The sequence below is a fragment of the Ambystoma mexicanum genome, chromosome 8 (genome assembly GCF_040938575.1).
Source record: "Ambystoma mexicanum isolate Mex_15411 chromosome 8, UKY_AmexF1_1, whole genome shotgun sequence".
Taxonomy (NCBI): Eukaryota; Metazoa; Chordata; class Amphibia; order Caudata; family Ambystomatidae; genus Ambystoma; species Ambystoma mexicanum.
In genome coordinates, this window is record NC_090929.1 from 437,251,960 (window position 1) to 437,273,466 (window position 21,507).

General features: G+C 49.4%; 1 protein-coding gene across 2 annotated transcripts in view; it reads right to left on the reverse strand.

Moving 5' to 3' along the window:
* Positions 1–21,507, reverse strand: part of UBE4B (ubiquitination factor E4B) — a 2,401,822-nt gene that overhangs the window by 23,640 nt on the left and 2,356,675 nt on the right. The window lies entirely within an intron of this gene.

Below are 21,507 nucleotides of genomic sequence, written 5' to 3' on the forward strand. Positions count from 1 at the left end.
CATTGAAGAAGCATCAGCACTCGAAGCCAGACCTGCGCCCCCGTGGGAATCAGGTGAGCGTGACACTTGTCTGGTTCCCCTCTCCAATGGAAACCACCTCGAATAACCACCATTTACTGCCACCGAAGTTTTGGGCCCGAGACCTATCCAAACCAGTACCCTTTCCAAAAACTCCCAATCGACTCTGTCGAACGCCTTTTCGGCGTCGAGTGATAGGAGAGTTGGGTCGTCGTGCCTGCCCTATGCCTCATATATTAAGTGTAAGGTCTTCCTCATCGTGTCCGCACCCTGTCTACCCATCACAAAGCCGACTTGGTCTGAGTGTATTAACCTTGGTAGGTGCGTTTCCAACTTGGCTGCGACTACCCTGGCGTAGATTTTAGCGTCTATATTAAGGAGTGATATTGGGCGGTACGACCCACAATGTTTTGGGTTTCTGCCCTCTTTCGGAATGACCATTAGAAGGGCCTGGGTAAATGTTGAGGGTGCTCGGCCTGTCTCAAAGATGTCATTAAATAGGGTCGCCAGGAAGGGGGTGAGGAAGGCAGTGAACGCTTTATAGAAGCCAGGGGTGAATCCATCATCTCCCGGTGCCTTCCCTAACTTAAGACGTTTGATAGCATTGGAGACCACGTCCTCGGTGACTGGTGCGTCGAGGACCTCAGCCTCTGAGTGCCAGAGTGCAAGGAGGCCGATTTCCCCGAGATAGTTATCTACGCTCCCTGGCGAAGGGGGAGGGTCACTGGTGTATAGGTCCTCATAGAAGAAGGCGAATGCCTCCTGTATTCCTTCTGGGGAAGATTCTATTGTGTCTATTAAAGTGCCATCTGTCCTTTCTATCGTGTCTACCCATCTTTCTGCCCTTTGCGCCCTAAGCCGTGCCGCAAGGAGGGCGTCAGCTTTCTCTCCCTTTTCGTAATACTTTTGTTTCAAATATTGTAAGGTCTGGGTAACCTTGCCTATCTCAAGGGCTTTCAGCTCGTCTCTGAGTTCCTTGGCTTCAGCAAGGTGTAGGGATCGACTTTGTGGGGATGTCTGAGCTAGGTTCTCCGCTGTGTCCAATTTCTTTCTGAGGTTGGACTCTATCAAAGTGCGTTCTCTTTTTTTCCTGGCCCCTTCTCTAATCAGGATCCCTCGCCACGTGGCTTTTGCTGCTTCCCACACATTCGTTTTCGCGACCTGACCAGTATCATTAGTTATGAAAAATTGTTTAATTTCATTTTCCAGTTCCTCCCTAAAGGCTACATCAGACCACAATGATTCATTGCATCTCCACTTAGAGTTACGTGGGGGAAGACCATCCCAATCCAGGTCCACCACGACCATATCGTGATCCGACCATGCAATGGGGTGTATGTCTGCGTTCTGAAGTATCTTCATTAGGGCTTCAGAGAGAAATACGTAATCTATTCTAGTGAGCGTGTCATGGGGGAGAGAGCGGAAGGTGAATCCTTTGTCCGCTGGGTGTAGGTGGCGCCAGCTATCTGAAAGGCCGTACAGGGCAAGGGTTGTGTAGATGTCTGCGTACTCATTTGCCTTGGAGGGGTGGGAGGTGTCGCATGAGGTTTGCCTGTCCATGGTGCTATTCATCCATGTATTAAAGTCCCCCCCCCCCCCCCCCCCAAGTATTGTGTGCCCTTGTGCTTTGTGAAACAACCATTCTGTCGTTTTAAGGAGGAATCTCTTCTGGCCCTGGTTAGATGCATAAATTGTAGCTAGGGTTACAACAGTATTCTTAATGGATCCTACTACTACTAGGGCTCTACCCTCAGTGTCTGACCAGGAATTGAGGATCTTCATGCAGAGGTTCTTTCGGATCAGGATCCCAACCCCAGCTTTTTTCAGGACACCCGAACTCCAGAAGGTATGTCCCACAAGACCGCTGGGGATCGCTCTCTCTTCCCCCTTCTGATATTTCGTTTCCTGCAGGAACATGATATCTATGTTGGTTCTCTTAAATTCTCTCGCCACTAAAGAGCGTTTTGTGGGGGAATTCAGGCCTTTCACATTGAGTGTGCATGTACGTAATTTATGGCTTCTAAGTGTCGTCGCCAATGTTATTGTCTTGTATAAGGTAGCCCAATATCTGCATCTGTCTCACTATCTCAATATCTGGTTCGAGCCGTGTGTCGGATTTTGTGCGAGAGCACCGAAGACTGAGCGGTCTTGATAGGACCGATTCATATTCTGGATGCTCTGTAGACTGAAGTTTCATGGGTATTTCCATCTCCCCTCCCCTCTCATATTGTTCCGTCCCTTTGGGTTGTGTTTTCCCACCCTCCCTTCCCCCCAAACCACACGGCGTCCGATTCGGTTGGATTATATTCACCCAGATGTCCTCGGACCACCAGCGGGAACCGTACATCGAACGGTCCCAATTATATAGTGTTACAACATAACGATGAGCCCCCAACTTCCCCCCCTGCAATTCAAACGTTTGTTAACAAACTGAACCATTATGCCAATTTACATCACATTCCCACTTCTTATGCCTCCCTCTCCTCCAGGTGGCTCATGAACCCTTGTCCCCCCCCCCAACCCAAGTGTCAACCAGGGCGCATAGGCACCCATCTCAAGAGTGGAACCTTATCCTTGGCCAACTTCTGGGTGGGATGTCCGCCTTGATATGGGCAGGGTAAGGGGGTTGTAAGTCTCACCTTCGTTCGTGTTCATTCGGTACATGTCGATGCGTAGTTATCGGCAGACCTCAATGAGCTAAGTGTCCGACTTAGGGTGCACCCGTGGAAAGGTAGTCCAACGCTCTAGGCGACATCATTGCTCGGTGTTCGGGGAATTGTTCATCGCCTATATTTCCTAGCACCGAGCATCTTCTTTCTTCGTGGGCTCTTAGTGTGCCATTCCCTAACCTCAGATCTTTTCCCACTCTGAGATGGTTCTTCTTCATGGGTCCTAGTAGGTCGGCAATGCAATTCTGCACGTCATTTTCGGTGATTAGTTTTATGGCGCTGCCCTCCCATTCGAAGGTGAGTGAGAAGGGGTATCCCCAGCGATATCTCACCTTCTCTTTCAACATTTTGGTGAGAGGGAGGCACTTTCTTCTCATTGCCAAGGTGAGTGAGGAGAGGTCTTGGTAGATGGAGACGTTTGCGGTGCCCAACCTCACTTGTGGGGTGTGTCTGGTCTTTTCCAGGACCCTGGCTTTTTCTGGGTAGTTATGGAATCGGGCGAGGACTGATCCTGGACCTCCTGGTTTTCCACCGGCTCTGTGGATGCGGTCAATTTTGGGCTCATCAACCGAGTCATCATTGAACAATGACTTCATTAAGGTGTGCAGAGTTCTCTTCAGGTCCATCTCAGTCTCGCCTTCATTTTCTGGAATGCCAAAGATGTGTATGTTATTACGCCGTTCCCTATTTTCCAAATCGTCAATCTTTAGGTGGAATTCTTCCTCTCTGGCTTCAAGTTCCGTAATGCGTACATCCATTTGGGTCTCTAGGGTGGTCAGGGATGTCTGATTATGCTCTACCTCCTCTAGTCTATCCTCCATTTTATCCATCCTCTTGGTGATTTTGTCTATCTTACCACCGATATCTGCTCTCATACTCCTCATCTCAGCGAGGATATCAGCAACATCCGCTTTAGTCGAAACTGCTTCAGATTTTTGTGATGCCATTGTAGGGGAGCGAAGGGGGCAGTGGTTATCCGACTGTGGGGAGAAGTGGTATGGGGCCAATCTCTCCTTGGCGGTCATGTGCCAGTTTATGAGATGATTGTGTGGGCCCTTTCGGTATGCGCTGAAGGGTGGGTGGTGGGGCAGGGGTTCTGCTGTACTTTTGAGTTCGTAAGGGACACACTCCGTGGCCCGCAGGGGTTCCTTGAGTTGTTCGGTGGGTGGGAATGTGAATAGAGGGGCAGTTCTGAGAAGGGCACACGCCCTGCAACGCAGGGGCCAAGCTCTCAGGAAGATGAGCTCAGGATTTTCCAGAGGTGTTCAAAGAAGTGCGGATTCAATCTGCTTTTCGCTCTAAGTTCTGTGGGTTGCTGACCCCTTTCAATGTCCAACTGTTGGGTCAGGGATGCTTTATTTGCCCCCGCGGTCGGCAGGTTTTGCGGCGTTGTGCTGGGTTGCCCTACAGTAACGTTGTCCCTGCTCACAGATTCTGAGGGCCTGTCCGGCACTGGAACCTCACCCCTATCGTGGTTTGCTATGGTGTCCTGAGTGGGGGGAGGCGGCGGAGGCCCTCCTCGATTGTCGTCACCGGATCTGGAGCCAGGCCTGGCGAAATTGGTTTAGGAGACTGCATGTGATTGCTCACTGGGCTAAGTGCATTGTGCAGAGCAGTCCCAGAGGGGGCTACTCTGTGCAGGTCCTGTGCTCGCTCTCCCTCCAGAGAGGTCCGGGCATGTGCCTCCCTTTTCGCAAGTGGGGCCCGGCGTGCCGGCCTAAGGATACTGGGTGGGGGGGTCCCCACAGCGGAGGGCCTCTTTGGTGGTGGTTGGTGAGGCGGGACCTCCCGCCGGGCCGCGCCCCGCACCAGCTGTACCTCTCTCGTGAGGAGTGCGGGCGTCTTCAGATGCTTGTGGAGTCCGGGCCGGCGGGTCCCCGACCACCGAGCTCCCGGCCGCTTCACGTGAGGTGTGGGTCCTGTGCAGGGCGGCCGAGGGGAGGTCTTTGTATTAGAGGCGGGACGCGGGAACTGCGGCCTCGGTCAGTCTGCCTACGCAGATGCTGCTCTTGGTTTCACAAGTCGATATCTCCGCGAAAACACCTCAATTTTTCAGTGTGCTTTTCACAGGGCGTGCAGCAAGCCTTGGGGCATCCGGATCAGTTGGTCATGTAACAAGGGGGGGTCCAATAGTGGGGGCTCATACCACTTTTAATGGACCTCGGTGCGGAGCTCACGCGGAGGAGCTTGCCATCCGTGCGCCCCCTGGTGACCAGCTCTGCACTGTGTTTTTTAAAAGAATTATTTTCTTGGCTCTGCCATGTTGTTGTTTTTAGGTATGTGTGTGTTGCTATTGTACTTCATCACAGAACTGCACTTTCTTTTCTTTACTCTCTTTTAAGCTATAATGGCCAATTAGTAATTAAATGCATTAGTAATTAAATTAAATTAATCTTACCCCTTTGTTAATATGTATTGTACGATGTGAGAAAGGTTCCTTGTTGAACTAATTCATACACAAAAAAAGGCAATATTCTGCCAGTGTTTGCAGACACCAAATATCCAAAGACACCAGCAAGAACTTTGGGATCTGTGCTCTTTTCTCCTAACTGACGGGCACAGCTGTGTTGAAAGCCTCAAGGATCCTTTTTTGCCAGACGCCTTGCTGCTCATCCCTGTGTGGATCAGGTGAGAAGTGGTGGATCTAAGGTTAAAATGTCATTTTTGCTTATTTCAGTAGCCCCCTCAAACTTTTGCTGTGTTTATGTGATGATTTCAAACTTTTTCCCTCTCCCTGGGTACGGGAGTCAAATGGTATGTGCCTTTGTGGGAGTACTTATGACTCCCAGAGTGGGTGTAATGACAAAGGGCCCATTGGAAGCCCAGGATGAGTAACCTTGTCAAGAACTTGGACATTTTACCACACATGGAGCCTTTCTTGCTCCCTTTGAGAGCCCTAAAATGGTGGCATCTTATTGTTTGAGTCCAATAACTAGTGTGATGTGTTCACCCATCTGGCAGTTATAGCGGGGCATGCAGAGGTATGGAGGAAAGAAGGTGTACATGGGGAGATTCCCCAGAATTCTTACAGCCCTTTCGTGAAGTGGGCATAGCGTGTTTGGATGCCAGGATAAAGTGCTAGAGGTATGAAGAAGGAGGGATAGATATTGCCTGATTCAGGCTGGGCCAAAGAAGGTACTTCTCAGGATGGCAATAACCCCAAAGAAACCATAAAATGAAATACATCAAAAGCTTATGCGTTAATCTCTACAATTTAGCTGAATCTCTTTGTGAATCCACATGCAAGGTGGGAGATAATGACTAAGGCACTGGCACTGAAATGGTTCAGAAACGAGGACAATACACTCAGGGAATGGAGGCGGTCGGTGCTTGCATTAGACACCTATGCTTGAGCACAGACCTGGCACGCTGGCAGACTGGAGACGTTCGTGAGCTGGCTTTTCAAGCTGCAATTACTCCACCTTTCTCCAAAATGGAATGGTATTTGAGAATTCGGGACTGACATGAATGGGAGAGAAAAGAAACACGCAGAAGTGGTGGAACCACATTGCAAGAAACAATCACGATACAAGGGGAGCAGACCAACACACCAGAACATATGCTGATTCAATCGTCCCAATGTATACATATAAAAGGGTGAAACTCCACAAATGGAGGGTGCTCAGGAGGGTGTTTCAGTGGGTGAGAAGACATCGCACCTGGAAGAGAGTAGCAAGAAGAGTGTAGAGAGGAGAGTGCTGCAGCTAGGGAAGGAAGGCAGAGTTCAGGGGGCACGCAAATAAGGCCAAACCAGGACCCAGTGTGAGGAAAGGAGCCATAGTTGGAGGATGCTAGGACAAGAGTGCAGGCAAGCTGGAGAAGCCTGGGGTTGACAACTTAGCGACTGGCAGTTGAGAAATCTTTCCCAATACAGGGATTGGAGTTGCCATAAGTACAGAGCTAGCCAGCTGGAAGCTATAGACCATACTGCAGCGAAAATAGCAAGGCAACTATTCCTAATAAAATGAGCTGAATACTTGCTCAGTCGAGCATAGATCTTGGGAGATGGTTAATCAACTTTAACCCACTATTACCCTGTAACGAAGGCCGATACACACACGCATTGCTGCAAATAATTTGCCCTAAGGGCAAGGGAGTAAGATCTTGCAGAGGAAGCTGTCTGATGGCACTGCTTTGTTCCTCTAGGAAAACGATATCTCAGGCAACAGCACAAGTCAGGTCTACAGCCCCAGTCTGGACAAAGCCACCAACTGGAGGAGACAGCAAGCATTTGAAAAGAAGTGTGCAGGGACAGACCACTTGCTGAGACTGAGGTGGCTGAATGCTGTCGTGGACAGACACCAGGGAACCTTTTCTTTGTCTTGCAAGGCAAGGGATCTACGGTCCTTTACATCAGGAACCTCATTGCACAATCTTTATTTTTCTTCATATCTTGCCCTGTTTTACTAAGGAACTCCTGGGTTACCCACACCCTGTAGGTCGTCTTCCAAAACCCATCCTGGAGAAAATGAGTAGGTATCTTCCCAAGTTGTGAGACCTTGAACATTAGGAAGATCCTTCTACATCCTAAAAGGGAACGTTGTCAAGGCACAACATACTCAATTTGGGATAGACAACTGGGTGAAGAGCCAATGTCAAGAACAATATTTTACATTATGTTATCTGTTTTCCTTGCCCCACAACCCTGACCTTTGAGCATAAACCCTTTTGAAGACCTTGCAAAATCCATGTTTGCAAGTTCTGTTCAGCCCTACTTATATCTCCAGGTAACTGTACTTTGTTGTCCTTTATGTGAGTGGCAACTGGAGTGACCACTTATGCTCACTGCTGATGTGAACCCTGGCCAGAAGATCGCAAAGGGACTCTGAATATGTGTGCCTGAGGATTGGATGTCTGGGGCTCGCTGCATGTATACTGGGATCTCTCTTCCTCCTGACTGGCTTTCCACTGAGGGTCTGCATCGTTGAGATCATTGGGATTGGTTGTGTTTCTTGGACTCACCTGGGTCTGCTTTGGGCACCTTCTGCTATCTCAGATTTGCGATTCCCCACTGCGACTTGCCCTGATGATGCCTGCATTGAGCAGAGAACTGTAGTGTGTTCAGTGTGATTTTAGCAGAGTACAACATCTTGGTTTAAAGTTCTCAGACATGCTTAAAATACAGAGCAACGTTTCTCATGCAGATGATTCACTGACTGTTGAATAAAAATGTAAAGTTTCACTCCGTTTCATCGCATCCAGGAAGTCACGGGCTTGAAACATTGTTGCCAGTCCCACAGATGTGTAAACACAATTTCTTCGATGTGCCAGGTGAACTGGTAACTGTAGAAATATACACGCTACATTTGATGGCCATACAGACAAAGAATTCTTTAAAGGGAAGGCCTTGTTGTTAAAAAACATATTGGAGATTTGGATCTGGTTTGGGCAAGCTATATCCTCTCTCCTGTGAAGAATCAGAGACGATTATCCCCAGAAACCTGGTCTTGGACCCTCCTGATGTGGTCAGGGCAAGGCAGACACTTCCTGGTCCCAACCATGGGGGTGGTATACTGCGGGAGGATCATAAGGGGTGAGGGGGAACAGACCAGGAAGACTGGTATAACCCCCTCTTCAATTTTTCCCATAAGCCCACACTATTGATAGCTGTTTGCCAATAGCAAAAGTTGAAAAACCTAACTGTGTTGAAAGAAACTACAAGTCCCAGACTCCTAGAGCGACTGGGACAAGGAAGAGGGTCGAGGAGGCACGCAGTTGTACAAGTCATGCAATTAAGCCTAGTAGCCATTGCAGTAGTCAGGCAATTGAGGCTAATAGCCCACACCTAAAAATTATTACTGAACCTGGGAGATATAATAGGCCCCCTCAGGCAGAGTAAGGAGGAAGGAGTTGAAGGAGCTAGAACGTTGGTTGGATTGCAGGCTGTGGCAGTGGAAGCAGAAGGAAGGCACGAGGCTGGCAAATCAAGCAGAAGTGGGAGCACAAGAGAGACACCAAAACAAAGAGACAGCGGATTTCACCAGCATGTTCTGAGAGAGTCCTGTCCTCCCAAACTCTGAAGTGCACAGCACAGCACAGCGGAAGACGTGCTGGAGCAACCATTTTCCCCATGTGAGCCTGATTGCTGTGGTGGGCGAGCTGTTGCCGTGTTGAACAGTGAGCCAAGAAGTAATTGCCAAGTCGAGGGTCTGAGTAGTAGAGGAAACTCCCAAGACATATGGCTGCACCAGAGACACCTGTTCAGGAGAAGGGTGTGCGTCCCCAGCGAGCCGGAAGCAGTAGAAGGGAAAGCAGTGGGACCTGTAGAGAAAACGGTTCAGAAGCTGGTGAGTGAAGCACAGCATTCTAAAGCATTGGGCGAGCCTTGCTGTTAACAGTAACCAGCTCCTTTGCCACTCGTGTAAGATATTCAGCGAGTAGAAGTGGACCGCTGTATTAAAGATTCTTTAAACAATGGAAATGTAACACGCGTATTGAAGAACAGGTTTCTTGCTCACGTAGGAGGTCAATGTTGTTACAGCCCATTGTTCCTTTAACGAAAGACTATTCATGTTCAAGGAGTGGTCACATGTCCCTAGTTAAGAAAAGGGAACACTGCCAAGACCATTGCAGAACACGTAACAGTGACAATTTCAAAGTTACAACCTTTATCGTGGGAAAACTACATCAAAGAGTGGTCATGTGTGCTGAATTGTGGTTTTTCCTGAAAGACTAAACTTTATACTTTATATACAAGTGACATATCTTTCAGTCACAAGAGTACACAAGACTGAAGAAGAGAACAAGCATTGCGTAAAGCCAAGAGGTAACCCATATAAATTGTGAAGGTGAACCTTTCTCAGAGTTTAAAACAATTCAGCAATACTGTGAAGTTATTAATAGTTCATTAGCATAAACCAATAAGTATACAACTGTTACCTGAGGCTAAGAGAGTGGCACCAAGGCCTTTGGGTAATTATTGGGCTGAAAGATGGCAGAAAGGTGCAAGTAAAGTTGGGGAAGGGGAATTGGCTGCTTGTGAAGAACAATTTTGAAGTAGCCTAAACCTGTAATGCCCAAGACTGTAGACGCCAGAGAGAAGGGAGTCTTGAAGGCCAACACAGGTTACTATTGTTGATAGTAAGAGAAAAGAGGCTAAGAGGCTGCTCCTTTAAAGAAAACAGTTTGAAGGAAGAGTGCCTAGCATACCTGAAGCGGTTGAAGCATTGTCAAAGCTATCTAAAAGTAATTGAAGTTGTGGCAGTAGTCCAAAGTATTGAAACTCTCAATGTACATTTGGTTGTCAGTAGATGATACTGTGGGATATATTGACCCACTCAACAGCAGTTCCCTGTTACGCTCACCTGGCTCCCACAGAGGCGTCGATCGGAACTGGACAGCTGCGGTCTCCACCAATGTGACGCGTAGGGCCGAGATGACGGACTGGACTGGCCCACCTAGCTTTGTTTGCTTGGCCCGTAGGAATATTCCTCTGCAAATGGAGAGAGGGAATTAACCACCCGTGGAGTTGAGCGTAAATCCCCCCACCCCCCGCTATTCTCCCCACAGATCACCTTTGATGTCTGCTCTTATAGTCTCACCTGATGGTTTGAAAAGATGAGCTCACCATCCTGCATTGAGCACAGGGGCGCGTTGATAACCAGTTGCTTCATGGGCTCGAAGGAATTGGTGAGTTCCAGAACAATATTGACTCTGAGATTCCCGGCAAGATGCCGTAAGTATAAAGTTCGTAAGAGTTCAAATGCCTGACTTTCACTCTTGTCCGATTCTTTGCAGGTTGCAGCTTGATCCTAATGAAGAGTTCCTCGTGGCAACCGGTAGTATTCTGGTAAGGATTTGTATTTTCCAACACAGTTCGATAAAATAATGTCAATATGTAACCTGTTGCTTTCTCCCTTATTCAGGCGCTGAGAGGAAGTATGAAGTCTTGGGGAATAATACCTCTGGCGGTAAATATCAGGTAAGTCTATTGTGGTGAGGAGGGTTCCCCTTGTTAGTCCCTTTGTTTCCCCTTAGGGGCCGGGGTTCGGCGAAGATGCAGTGGAAGCTGCGCCGACCCGTGAAGAGGAATAGTACCCCTGGTGGTAAAATCAGGTAAGTCTATGGAAGGGTAACTAATATTCCTCTGTGTATTCCCTTGGCTCACCTTGCTGTCCTTGTCTTCTCCTTAGGTGCCGGAGTGCGGCGGGAACGTACAGGAGGATGCGGTGGAATGTGAAGATGCTGCGAAGGCCGGTGAGTTCAGCGCGGCGCTGCAGCAGGCGAGGCGACACGCATAAAATAACTTCTTTCTTCCAGCTCGAAGGCGCAATGGATCGGGAATTCAGGTAAGGATTTAAGGTATTGCTCTTGTTCTAACCTTTTCTCCTTCTTTCTCCCTTTTTTTAGGAGCTCCAAACTCAAGGCGGGCATGCCAGAAGGCTGGATGCAGACTTGCAGGCACGGTGAGCGTTACGCTGCTGGATGCAGAATAACGCGAAGCGCGTGCTGCTCTTCGGGCGTGGTTTAAATAGCCTCCAAAGTAGTCCCAGGTAAGTATTCCTCCCCAGCCCCGCCCGAGTAAAAAATAGTCCCCAAGTATAGTAGTCCCTTCCAAGCCTCTTTTGGCTTGGAGCTCTTGCAGCATGGTCTGCATCAGGTAAGTTTGCAGCATGGTCTGCATTAGGTGAGTTTTAATCTATGAGCATGGCGCCTATGGCGCCAGGACTGACTCTCCATATGAGCCTGGCACCATAGGCACCAGGACTGGACCCAAGTAGCCCCTAGCAGGGGTTGTTGGGCTTGCTTAGGATAACTTGATGCCTGCTTCCGGGGTTGCTGGACGTGGTCTGGGTCCCCGGGGGTAGGCATCATGACATTCCCCACATCATCAAGCTGCAGTTGCGCAGAAACCACAAAAGGGTTGCGCTGGCTCCTGTGAGCGCCATGGCTCAAAACTGCGTTTTGCATCAACAATGAAAATGGCTGTACCATCCTGCAAAGCATACATCAGGCAGGATGGAACAAAGGGGGCACATTGAAGGAGATTGCCAGTGTGTTCCGACATAAACAAAAGGAAGATAGTGGAAAACGCAGCGTTGCTTTGCTGCAAAAGCCAAAATCTCCGTTGGAAAGAAACCCTTTTACACCTTTAAAAAAACAAATGCGGCTTTGACGCCAATTCCCTCTGTTCCTTAAATCCACTGTGATTAATAAGCCCTACTAAGCCCTGTGTGTCTCACTGTGTCTCAGCAAAACCAGGCATGATTCTGAATTGACAAGCCCTGTCAAAGCAACTCTAAAAAAAGAAATCAACCACAAACTTTACTTTGACTTGCACGGGAAACGCATTCATTTTCTTTGCAAAAGTTTCCAAAACTCAGCTTCCCAGAGAGAGACTCTAACTAGCTCAGCCATGTCGGTTTCAATGTATCTGTGCTGCAGAACAACTCCAGCACTCAAGAGAATAACTATAGCTGCAAGGCAGTGTGTGAATCTGCTGGAGATGAAAAGTTGAATTTAAGAAGGAAGGCTAGCTGCACCACGTGTAAAAAAATGGGCCTTTACAAATTAAAGAAAACCAAATGCCTGTGTGTTGGAACAGTACACTGGTGAATGAAAACTTGCAAGTTTTTAGCAATATGAAGGGTTTGTTGCTGGTGAGACTATATAACCTGGGTTATTTTATGCAAGAGGCTTGTTTTAATTCTGGATCTAAGATCAGAAAATAAAGGTTAAAACTATGGTGGCTGGAATTACAAGTTGAAAAACAGGTTTTCTGCTTGGAGGGCTGGCACCAAAAGGAGGGCGCTCTCTCAGCAGATACTGACAACCGCCTGATAATTACGGGGTTGAACTGACTTTCGTTTCTGCTGGGACCCTAACAATGAAGCTCCCAGGGAAGGAAGTCTGAAGTCTGAAGGGGCAATACAACTTCAATCAAGGGAGGAAACCCCCATCAAGCTCTGAAGGAAATGACAGTTGGCAGCAGTTGAAGGAACGAAAAACAACTGACCCAAGTACAAAGGGACTGCCATTTGTTCCCAAAGACTATTTCAGGAATAAACTTTAAAGACTCCTATCTCAGCAGCAAGACTTTAAAAAATTGTAAACATTTTGCAGTTTATAAGTGATTTTTTTGTGCTTTCTTTTGAGACATGGTAGAATTCACTGAAAACTTGGGGACAGAAAGGGCAAAGTATTGAGGATACATAGAAAAGTATCAATGTTGCAAACATACATTTTTGTACATACATCCCTTGGGATAATTCGCTTTTGTGAATAAAGTTATGGAATTTTAGGCTGAATCTTTCATGCTCAAAATTACCAAAATGTATCAGAAGGGCGAAACAAGGTCCCACAGACTAGAGGATTGGACTCATATGTGCTGCACAAAATATGTAACATGTGTATATAATTTGCTAAGAGATTGCAATTGTATAAATGTATGTTTTTGGCAAAATCGGATTTTAAGTAAAGTAATTGTGGGAGTTTTGGACATTGTAATACTCGCCTCATAAATCTGACATAATTTCCTTGGAAATCCAACCAGGTGAGAGCAAGGCGGAGACTAGCACCCCAGTCCAATCCAAGTAGCTGCGTTCCTGTTCCCGTCATCTTCCAGATCCAGACTCCAACTACAAGGCCAATCACTGTTGATCCTACTCCAGGGCCCACTGGTGATCCCATTCCCAGTTCCCATTAACAAGGGGAAAGCTGTGGTACCTTTGGCATCCTGATCCAGCCTGGCTTGCTAACACTCACTGCATGCTGCTGCAATCCTGCTAACCTGATGACCTTTAGCATCCAGTGACCAGAATTGCCCATCCGGTCCTTGCCAGCCGGTGACCAGAACCGCACAGCTGTTTGCCAGGTGTCCTGCCGTGTAGTGACCAGACCCGGTTGACTGTCCAAAAAGCCCAAAACTAAGTAGATTGTGAGTATTTCATCACACCATAGAAATCCCTAGTATACCTTGTCTTGCACTGTCCTCATACCCATCTATAAGTCATCCTCTTCTTCTCCAGATAACTTGTCCAACTGTCGGAATTCTCTGTGCATCTTGTCACTGATCTCTAAGCATTAGCACTACTTTTCTTTTCCTTTCTGTCTTGCATAGACCATATGCCATTGGTGATATTTTGATTAAATAAAGTAATTTTCCTTAAAGAAAAGGGGTACACTGTGTGAAGGGTTACAACTGCAGTGTAACTTAGAGAATTCACAGGTGGCGTTCCTCTTTTCTTAGTCTTTAAATCTAGTTTAAAGTAAAACTGTTCTTTTCACAAAAACTGATTTCCTTTCTAATTTCACCCTTCATTTTACTCAAAGCACGCCTCCTTCTATATATTGCATAACTCTTTCAATTTACCAGCTAGAGACTTACTTTCAATTCCATTTTGTACCTGTGATCTATATCTATCCCCCAACATAAAGACCGCAAAATCAGTGTATTTCACCCGTTTTTATTAAAAACCGTTTGGGTAATTTTAGCCGGGAATTCCAAAAGTGTAAATTTTAAACGTGTTATTTGACTGCACTCTGTTTTAAACTTTCCACTCATTTCTGAACTGCATGCTTTTGGTAATCCATTTTTATCTTTGTATTGTTGCTTAAGTAAGGAATCGTATTTGCTTCAAGGTTTTTAACACACATTCATTATTGATTTATCCATTTTTTAGTGTCATTCCACCACATTGCAAGGGGTTTAAAATCTGTTTTCTCTCTTATTTGGGTAGGGGAGGACAGATGTAGCTTTGTGTTTCAGTTTCATATTCCTGAGTACCTGCTTCCTCTTTGTATCCACTCAGAATTGATTATTGGGGGGTTGAGGGAACATTGCAGGGGGAAATTCTAACTTGGGTGCTATCTACCCTAAATCAAAAAGTGCTCCTATTCTGCTGTGCTGTGTTTATGCGCAACTAAAACATCAAAACCAGTGCATTGCTCTCATTCTCATTGTAACTATCACCCCATTGGTGATTGCTGCCCCATATTAAAAAGTGTGCGATTTCTTTTGAATTTTAAATAAATACTGCATTTGACCAACCAGCCTGGTTCATGGTCCACTGTGATCCGGGGTATTTGAAAAGGAGGCGTGATATGAGTGGTGCATCATCCCAAAATTGAATCCACATAAATAAGGAGAAAAGCACCTCAGTTAGGCGCTACATACTATGCTGAGACCAAGGTGTGCGTGTCGCCTGATTGAACTCCTTAAACCACTGCAGTTGTCGAACCAAGGTGAACTACTGTGGGACAAAAGTGACTGTTCTCATGGTAAAATAAGAAGAAATATAGTTGTTGAAGTAGACGGAGAAATTACTTACCTTAATGTTCTTTATATGGATTCTTCTCTCGCAGATTACACATCTGATAGATATTACTTCAAGCTCTGCTGCTTGGGACAACTATCAACAGGGGGAGTAGCAGACCTCGACTTGGCTGTAGTTCCGTCTTGCTCAGCACTCTATTGTCGGTTCCGGACACGACATCCGGCGTCGTATATAAACTACGTCCCTACACCCTGTACCGTTTCCCCCTCTTTTCCAAAGCCACACGCTGTATAGGAAAACAGAGAGATAACGTGCTAATAAGCCCATAGAAATGAATAACCATACACCACCTAACAATATGTAAAGACACCACAGATTGTAGCATTTTTATGTGTGTTTAAAAAAAAAGCACATGGCAAGAAATCAGAAAACGGTCAGCAAGGACCATCACCAAGTAATCGCTTAAAATAGAAGATGCGCACCAACCATCGACTTTCTGAGCAGGGATGGATGGGAGGGAAGAAAGAAATGTAGAAGAACAAGTTACTTTCTTACCTGGTAACGTTCTTTTAATGGGATGGTCCGAGGCCGTATTCCATATCTATGACAGGTAATGTCCACAGCTGTGCTGCTTCGGAAAATCTTTGGCGTCTGCGTCCTGCGACGATGACGTCGATGCGCCGTCCCCGAGGACCTCCTCCGACGGCCAACGTCACCCGATGTGATAAGTAGGACGCACGACGCCCATAACCTCAGTTATAGTTTTTTCCCTGAACGTGTGCCACCAATTTTCTGCCAGTCAGACACACAAGGCCTTGCGGAACGCAAGCTGCAATCGCAAAAGAAATTCTGCAGCGGGGAAGGCAGGGAGGCAGCGATATGGAATACGTCGTCGGACCATCCCATCGAAAGAACGTTACCCGGTAAGAAAGTAACTTGTTCTTCGAGGGGATTGGGTCCTCCGACGTATTCCATATCTATGACAGACTCCCAAAGCAGTACCAAGCAAGGAGGTGGGAAAGAATTTAGAATACAAATTTAGCATGCCCAATCAAATTGCGGAATAGAGAACTGCCTTGCCAAAGGCCAGATCTTGCCCTCTGATGGAATCGAGGGAATAGTGACGTAAAAAAGTATGCACTGAAGCCCAGGTGGCTGCATCACAGATGTGACAAATAGGAACTCCCCTCTGCAGGGCAGTCGACGCAGCCACTCCTCTGGAGGGTCCTTACCCGCCAAGCGGTAACACTCGGAGATAGCTAAAATAATCCAACGAGACAAAGTCTGTTTCGTCACAGCTTGTCCCAAACGCTTTCCAGCGTAACCAATAAAAAGTTGATCGTCCACTCTGACCCGGGACATGCGCGAGATATAAAAGCTCAACGCTCTCCTAGGATCAAGCCTATGGAGCCTCTCCTCTTCCTTACCAGGATGTGGAGGAGGATAGAACGCCGGAAGAACAACCTTCTGGCTCAAATGAAATTCCGAAACCACCTTCGGAAGAAAAGAAGGACGAACTCTAAGGACAACCCTGTCCTTGTGAAACACAGTGAAGGGTGGCTTAACTGAAAGTGCCTGTAACTCACTCACTCTGCGAGTGGAAGTAACCGCAACTAAAAACACAGTTTTCAGAGTTAACAGCCTCAAAGGGCAAGAATGTAAAGGCTCAAACGGAGCACCCATAAGAAACCTAAGAACAAGGTTCAAATCCCAACCTGGCACCAAAAAAGGTGATTGAGGGAACACATTAGTGAGCCCTTTCAAAAACTGCGAAATCAAAGGAATCTTAAAATAGGAACACTCTTCAGACGAGCGCTTAAATATGGACAGCGCCGCCAGGTAACCTTTAATGGTCCCCACTTGCAAGCCCCTGTGGGCCAAAGAAAGCAAAAAAGACAAAACCATGGGAATGTCGCATTCAAAAGGATCCACATTCTGAACTCTGCACCAGTCGCAGAACTTTGTCCAACGGCAACGGTACAGAGACTTAGTTGCCGGCCGCCTGGCCGAGAGCAACACCTCCATCACGTCTTCAGGGAGGTCCCAATCCTTATACCTCAACCTTTCAGAAGCCAAGCGTGAAGATTGAGGGATCCGACCTCTGGATGGAGAGCCTGACCCCCTCCCGTGAGAGCAGATCGTCTCGGTAGGGAAGACGACGTGGAGGGCAGATGGACAAGTGTAGAAGGTCCGGGTACCACGTCCTCCGGGCCCACGCCGGAGCAATGAGGATCATCCGGGAACCGAACCTCCGTAACCTCAACAACACTTGCGGGATGACGGGGATTGGAGGAAACGCGTACAGCAGTGGGAATGACCACTCCACCACGAACGCGTCTCCTAAGGCTCCTTTTGGAGGAAATTCCCGCGAGCAAAACCTTTTGCACTTCCGGTTGACACTGGAGGCGAAGAGATCCACTTGAGGGGTCCCCCAACGGACGAAGATCTCCAGAGAATCTCCTGAGCCAGCTCCCACTCGTGAGAGATCGTGCTCTGCCTGCTCAGAGCGTCCGCCGTCTCCGGCCAGATGAACTGCCGAGATCGAAACTTCCTGCTGGATGGCCCATAACTCGAGCTGCATTGCCTCCCTGCACAGCGGAAGTGACCCTGCCCCCCCTTTTTGTTGAGGTAGTGCATGGCCACCGTGTTGTCCGTCAGAATCAGGACACTCTTCCCGCGCACAGTTGGCAGAAAAGCCTTCAGCGCTAGCCTGACGGCCCTCAGCTCCAACAGATTGATATGGAGTCTGGACTCCGACAGAGACCAACGACCGCTGACAGTCAGCTCGTTGGCATGAGCTCCCCATCCCGTGAGGGATGCGTCCGTCACGATCGTCACCTCCGGCCAGGGCAGCCAAAATGGGGCACCCTTCATCAGATTGCCCTCGACGGCCCACCACAGAAGGTCCCGGGCTACCGAGGGCGGCACCTGAACAGGGTCCGACAGCCTGCCGGAGGACTGAGACCACTGGAGCTTGAGTGCCCACTGCAAAGATCTCATCCGCAGACGAGCCTCTGGCACCAGAAGAATGCAGGATGCCATGAGGCCGAGCAGTCTCAAGAACTCGGACGCTGGGAGAGTCTGGGCAAACTGAAACTTGTGCACCATCTGCTGAATGCGAAGAGCCCTCACCTGAGGAGGAAAACACTGCCCCAGGGATGTGTCGAGCACTGCTCCGATGTACTGGAGCCGCTGCGTTGGTGTCAAATGGGACTTCTTTAAATTGAGGGAGAAATCCAGCCTGTGAAGGGAGTGGCAGGTGACGGACAGATGATCCAGGACTTGCTCAGGAGAGCTCACCCTGATCAACCAATCGTCCAGGTAGGGGTAGACGTGAATCCCCCCTTTCCTGAGATGCGCTGCCACCACCACCATGAGCTTGGTCAAAACCCTCGGGCGGAGGTCAATCCGAACGGCAGGACCCGAAACTGAAAGTGCGAGTTGCCAACCGCGAACCTCAGGTACTTCTTGTGCTTGGGATGGATCGGCACATGGAAGTAAGCATCCTTGAGGTCGAGAGACACCAACCAGTCCTGGAGTTGAAGGGCCTGGAGGACTTGAGAAAGAGTCACCATCTTGAACTTGTCCTTCCTGAGGAGTTTGTTCAAACTGCGCAAGTCCATGATGGGTCTCAATCCCCCGTCTTTCTTTGAAATAAAAAAATAAGGGGAATACCATCCCTTGTTCCTCTCCGCTACAGGCACCAGTTCTATGGCGCATTTCTCCAGCAGGGCTTGACTTTCCTGCGCAAGTAGTGGATCCGGACTCTTCAAAGAGAGGTTCCCTGGTGGATTGTCGTGAGGCCTCTGCCGAAAAGGAAGACAGTAGCCGTTGGTTATGATCTCCAGAACCCACACATCCGAAGTAATGGCTTGCCACTCTACAAGAAGCTGCGCCAGTCTTCCCCCAACCGGCGAACTATGGGACCTGGCCTCATGACTGAGTGGTAGCGGCTGCGGCGTTGCCTGAGGGCAAAGAGGCAACTGCCCGAGCGGCCTTGGCACCTCGAGTACCTTTGTTTCCACCTCTGGCACTCTTACGATGGCCTCTGACTGCTAGCTCCCCTCCCTTTACTGAAGGACGAGTAATAGCGAAAGGAACCTCCCCTCCATTGCTGTCCCCTAGGACGAAAAGGCAGAGGTTGGCGAACTGCAGCGCCCAACGACTTCGCTGCAGCTTTGGAGGTCTGCAACCTCTCAAGGCTCTCGTCAGCCTTGCTGCAAAAAAGGTGTTCACCGTCAAAGGGCATGTTGAGGAGGCGGGACTGCACATTAGGAGCGAACCCAGACTTCCTCAACCATGCAAACCTGCGCACTACGGTTCTCGCCGCCATGGACCGGCTGACACAATCCGCCAAGTCCAAACCCGACTGAATGGCCTCACACATGGCATCCTTGCCATCCTGAACCATAGCAAGGAAACCATCCCGTTCGTCCCCTTCGGGAATATGATCAGCCGCTAATGCAACACAGTTCCACAGAGAGTGTGTGAAACGAGACAAGGCACATATGGAGTTGGCCGTCTGAAGCGCCATACCCCCAGAAGAAAACACTTTCTTCGCCCAGCCGTCAAAACGTTTGTCGTCCCTATCCGGAGGGATGGTAGGATACAACGCCTGCTTAGCCGGGGCCGAAGCCGCCTGCACCACCAAACTCTCCGGGCTGGGGTGCCTAGACAAGTAGCAGGGGTCGCTACTGGCTGGACGGTATTTTTGCGACAAAGACTTGCCCACTGCCGGGAGACTCTCCGGAGCAGTCCAAGCTGCCGCCACCCTTCTCTGCAAAGCCATATGAAAAGGCAAAACCGGGTCAGTGGGTGGCCCGGGATCAAGGATGTCCGTGAGATCATCCTGAACGAACCCCCCTGGGGGAGCTGACCAACCCAAGTACTCAGTAACCCGAGACATAAGGTGCCGATATGACGAATCGGCATGAGTGCCAGGCTCCGGCTGACAAAACTCCACCTCCGGAGAGGTGTCCCGTCCACTGGCATCATGCAGTGACTGCCTCAGGTCATCAAACTGACTATGTCCCGAGATAAGGTCATCCGGAACCGTAACCGGAACAAGGCCGCCATCAGAGCCTTCATCACCCTCTGAAATGTACTCCAGGCGGGGAGAGGAAGACCTATGCGGACCAAAGCAGTGCCGGACCTTAGCCATAGCCTTTTTAGGGGCAAACCGCGTGCCACGGGGCCCCTCCGACACCACCGCCTCGAAAGGCATCGAGGGCGCCGAACGAGTTGGCGCCGGCGTCAACAGAAAAGGCATCGAGGGCGCCGAGCGAGTCGGGGCCGGCATTGACAGAAAAGGCGTTGACGTTGAGCGAATCGGCGTCGATGTCAGCTGCAACGCCTCCAGCATCTACGGCATCGACACAGTCCTCGAAGCCGGAGCTCCGAGCGTGTCTCTCGACAACCTGGGCGCCGATGGCGTCGACAACCCCCTCGAAGACGGAACCTCGAGAGAAATCGTCGACGACCTCGGTGCCACAGGCGTCGACGTCTTCTTCGAAGACGGCACAGGATCACGCGGTCTCAAGCGCGTCGAGGACCGGGACCTGGAACGGGCATGGCGAGAACGGCTACCCTTGTCCGAGCGGGACCTCTCCCGTGAGCCGTGCCGACCACCCGAGCCCGAATGCGTACAGGCGGTGTCTCTTGACCGGTGCCGACCGACCCCACTCGGAGGCACAGACGGACTGGTGCCCTGCGATTTCAGAATCGCTAGCATCTGCTTCCCGAAGGAAGCCCATTCCTCTGGTGGCGCTTGCATGGAGGGATAAGCGACCCGGCGACGGGCGGAGTCCTCGGAAGAGGACGGGGAAGGCGACCTATGCCGGCGCTTCCTGGAATGCCTAGAAGAGGCGGAGGAGTGGCGAGACCGACTCCTGGAAGGAGACCCACCGGACTTCCGACGACGACCCAGAGAGTCACCCCTCGAGTCATCGGTCGAAAGCCCCGCAGACCTCGACTTCCGGGGCTTAGACACCCGACCTACCGACAGCAGTGAGCGACTGGCAGTCGACACAGTCGCCCGTATCATGGGCCTCCCCGAGGCACCAGAGGCAGGCGTCGTGCGAGTCCGTGACCGACATCTTGGACCCACAGTCCCCGCAGTTCTTGAAGCCCGGACGCGGGGTCGAAGATGAAAAAGACATCGCCACAAACAGGTCTTCACACCAACCGAACAGGTTCAACAAACCGAGAAAGAAAACAGCAACTCCAACGAGTCGAGGCGTACCGAGATTCACGAAGCGAACACGTTCGCGGAAAAAACGGAACTGAGGTTATGGGCGTCGTGCGTCCTACTTATCACATCGGGTGACGACGGCCGTCTGAGGAGGTCCTCGGGGACGGCGCATCGACGTCATCGATGCAGGACGCAGACGCCAAAGATTTTCCGAAGCAGCACAGCTGTGGACATTACCTGTCATAGATATGGAATACGAGGACCCAATCCCCTCAAAAAGGTGTCTTGCAGCATAAAGCCTGCAGTTCACTCCCCCGCCTAGCAGATGTAATAGCGACTAGAAAGGCTGTTTTCAAAGATAAAAACCTCAAGGAACAAGAGTGCATTGACCCGCCATGAGATAAGTTAACACCAA